At 36.7% G+C, this 4370-nt stretch overlaps 1 long non-coding RNA gene across 1 annotated transcript; it reads left to right on the top strand.

Moving 5' to 3' along the window:
- The first annotated feature begins 343 nt into the window (after window positions 1-343).
- Window positions 344-2338, top strand: LOC111873653. The gene is made up of 2 exons (XR_002844410.2): window positions 344-713; window positions 1263-2338. It is a non-coding gene; the product is annotated as an uncharacterized LOC111873653 (long non-coding RNA).
- The last annotated feature ends 2032 nt before the right edge of the window (window positions 2339-4370 follow it).

Here is a 4370-nt window from a genome sequence, read left to right as displayed (position 1 = left end):
GTAAAAGCAGACTGCTTTCTTCATAGTCACCGCCGTGAAAGCCTCAAATCTTACATAACTTCTACAGTTTACTTCTTGCCAGTAATATTTGGACAAGGATCCAAAAGGATTGTGGGATTGACAAGATGTAAACACCATATTTTGGTAATGCCCTCAAAATCTCATCATTCTTATATACTAAAGGGTTCTGACGTTGGTGTATAACACTCAGAACTACGGGGTTTTCGGACTTTGTTAACTGAGGTTAGCTCCTTCTAAGGGACCCAAACAGAGTGAGTGTCTCCCCCTCACCTGAGGACAGAAACAGGTCCATTTTCTGAAACGTTGTGTCTTCTAGTTTTTACACGTAGAATACCAGACAATGGACAAAGTCTGAAAACCCAGTAATCCTCAGAATAATTTTTTATTTAGAGGCATGTATACACTCCTGGCAGTGGAGATTTCATACAGCCTATCCTACTTCACATTTCCAACCTATCATTTCTAAGGCTACTGTTACACATGAAATTCATTTAGATCTCCCACGATGGTATATGGAACCCTTGCTGCAACCGTCCATGCTTCTGTATCCAGGAAATTATGAACATGACGTATTATCCATTTGTTCAGTAGAGAGAGGATGTGGTTTAATATCCTTAGTGTGACTCATAAATCTGATGACAGAGTACAGCAACTGAGATCTAGGAACCTGCATGGTTTAGCAACAGTATCATGTAGGTACTTTGGAATGTCTTTTCAGTTCAGAGTTAATTTAATGTGTGCGTTCTAAAAATAATAAGTGAACAGATCAAATTTAGATCGTTCCTGTGCAAAACTGTAAACAGTCTACTGCTATGTCAACATTAACACCATTCTGAAAGTTGACTTTTGCAACGAACTAGAAAGGCTGCAAATGAGGCACTGTAGTTGATGTGTGAAAAATTATCATGTGTTAGGGTTCAATAACAAATTATAATACACATAAACAAATTCTCTGACAGATACATAAATTCATCGCTTAATTCTGTCACAATGAGCACAGTGAAGACCAGTTTACAAAAGACAGGAAAAATACTTTTTTGCTTTACACTACTTGTGGGAATTGTCATGTTTTTATGGTGCTTTATACGATGTCCAGATAATCTCTCAAAACTCTATGGTCATACAGAAGTTTATTATAAATATGTTCTGTATTTCTTGTGTGCATTTGCTTTGTGGGTGTTATTATTGGCTTGTTGTTGCTGTTTGTGGCGTGACAGTGCAGTTTTTTTATGCTGGCACAGGTACCAGAGGAATCATGAAAAAGATAACACCAGTAATAAAGACAGCATGAAAGATAACCTTAATAAGAAAAGTAAAGGAGGCTGTAAAATGAAAGTACATGAAGATATACCAACTTCAAATGTCACAATGTCTTATATAAATGAAAGGCAACTTGAAGTGACCAATGTATGCAGCAAGGTATGACTACAAACTGTGGTCAAGGCAAAGCAGTGGACACAACTTTTTACAATTATATGATTATTACAGCAGTTTTATACTTCTTTATACTTCAAGATCACTTTATTTGTATGCTGCAGTTTAGGGCTTGTAATTATAAGACTGAATGAAGTATTTGGAATCATTTAATATCTCTCAGTATTCTAATTTAAATGGCACACTGGCCTGATAATCATGCATAATCTGGTACTCAGAGAGGTTGCTATTGCACTTGGTACTCTTACTTTGGGCACTGTACAGAACTGGCCAGTCCATCATCACTACAATAACATTTAAAAGTTAATAACAATGGCATGTTAATACAATTATTGACTTTTTAGCCATTGTCCATTGCCCTATTTTTATTTAAAACATTGTTTCAGAGACTGAGCTCTGCATCCATTCTCAGATACTCGTATAAAGCCTACTGATTTAGGCCCAAATGAGAGAGGTATTGTTTTAAATAAAAACAGGATGGTGGATTATGTCCAAAAAGTCAATAATTGTAATCACATCAACATCATGGTGGAGACTGGCTCCAGCAGTGTAATCTAGTACTCTATGGAGAATGAGAATGGCATTATTTACTCATTCCTTCTACTCCATAGATGAATATTTCAATGTAAACAAACAGTAACTAGTATCAATTCTATGCTAAAGTGTATTCTCAAGCATGTTACTGTATCATTTTGCTTCTTTTCAGACTGCTATATATATCCTACTAGCATGGTAACAGTAATACTTATTATAATCTTACTTACTTTTTGAACAAAACTATTATTGTATTGATATTATGTATTTGTACTTGACTTGTTCCATATCCTATGGTGTCAATCAGAACTTGGATTTATGGAACATAAATAAATTTAAATTCAACATATTCTGTGCCAAATATTTTCTGTGAAAGTTTTACAGTTTTCAAGATAATTACACAAAAGTGAGCAAGTTCACTTTATGCATCATGTTCTAACTAACATGGTCAAAGAATTTTTATGGGATGCTGTGCATAAGTCATTATGTCAGGCCATCTATTACAGGAGAAAAAGAACAGTACAGGAACAAAGATGGAGGAAGTAAGCAAGGTCAGAGGAGGTTGAGGCACTATGCTACGAGCTGGAAGGTTGCGGGTTCAAGTCCCGATGAGGTCACTGGATTATTTTTCAATTGACCTAATTCTTCCAGCTGCACAATGGCCCTTGGGTCAACTCAGCCTCTAACAGAAATGAGTACCAGGAATATTCTTGGGGGTAAAGGGCAGCCAGCATGTAGGGCTGACAACCTTGCCACCATCTATGAGTCCACTGTCTAGAAAATGTGGGAACCTCAACATCTCACAACCCTATGGGACTCCATAGCCTGTTACAGGGATACCTTTACTTACTGTTTTACTTTTTATTGAAATAGTATACAGACACAGAAAGAATAAAACTGAAAAAAGAAACTTCACAAGTTATATTTACTGGAACAAGAATGCATTAGAAACAGACTGGGAATATATCACAGATGAACTAATAAAGGCAGATAAAAAAGCTCAGGACAGCAGAAAATTAAAAACATGTAATGGCTCCACATACGTGTATGTTGGGACTGAAATTAAATGGGACACATCAGCTGCTGTTCTATGCTGATGATGTGAATCTACTGGGTGATAATATAGACATAAAGAAAAACACATTAATTTTAAATGACACCAGTAAGGAGGTTCGTCTATAAGTAAACACAGAGAAAACTATATATGTCACCATCTCATCACGAGAATGCAGGGCAAAATCATGACACAAAGATGGCTGACAGAAGTTTTGAGAATGTGGTACAGTTCAGACTTTTGGGAATGAATGTAACAAATTAAAACTTGATTCAGGAGGAAATTAAGAAGAGACTGAATCTGGGTAATGCTTGCTACCATTCAGTCCAGAACATTTGTCTTCTTGTTTGCTGTCCAAAAACATAAAAAGTAGAATATACAAAACTAAAATTTTGCCTGTGGTTCTGTATGGGTGTGAAACTTGGTGTCTGTCATTAAGGGTGGAACATATACTGAGGGTGTTTGAGAACAGGGTGCAGAGGAGAATGTTTGGATTGAACAGAGATGGGAGACTGGAGAAAACTACATAATGATGACCTTCATCACTTGTACTCTTAAGACAAGTATAATTAGAATGATTAAGTTAAGGAGCATGAGATGGGTAGGGTAGGTAGCATGAATTGGGGAGAAGTGGAATGCATGTACAATTTTGGTAGGAAAGCTAGAAGGAAATAGGTCACTAGGAAGAACTGGACATAGGTGGTTGGATAATATTAAAATGTATCTTAGATAGGATGTGCCAGAATAGTCCAAGACAAGGAGATGCTTTATCGCCACTCCTTTTTAACTTTGCTTTAGAATATGCCATTAGGAAGGTCCAGGAAAACCAAGTGGGACTGAATTAAACGGCACACATCAGCTGTTGGTCTATGCCGATGATGTGAATCTACTAGGTGATAATATAAAAACCATAAAGAAAAACACACAAACTTTAATTGACGCAAGTAAGGAGGTTGGTCTAGAAGTAAACACAGAGAAAACTAAGCACACGTATATGTTGCCGTCTCGTCACCAAAATGCAGGGCAAAATAATGACAGAAAACAGATGTTTTGAAAATGTGGCAAAGTTCAGATATTTGGGAACGACGATAACAACTCAAAACCTGATTCAGGAGGAAATTAAAAGGAGACTGAACTCAGGTAATGCTTGCGACTGTTCAGTCCACAACCTTTTGTCTTCTCATCTGCTGTCCAAAAACATAAAAATTAGAATATACAAAACTATAATTTTGCCGGTGGTTCTGTATGGGTGTGAAACTTGGTCTCTGACATTAATGGAGGAACATGGACTGAGGGTGTTTGAGAACAGGGTGTTGAGGAAAATATT

The sequence above is a fragment of the Cryptotermes secundus genome, unplaced genomic scaffold (genome assembly GCF_002891405.2).
Source record: "Cryptotermes secundus unplaced genomic scaffold, Csec_1.0 scaffold776, whole genome shotgun sequence".
In the NCBI taxonomy this organism is placed as follows: domain Eukaryota; kingdom Metazoa; phylum Arthropoda; class Insecta; order Blattodea; family Kalotermitidae; genus Cryptotermes; species Cryptotermes secundus.
The sequence above is the reverse complement of the archived record's forward strand: the minus strand, read 5'-3'. Positions and strand labels throughout refer to the sequence as shown.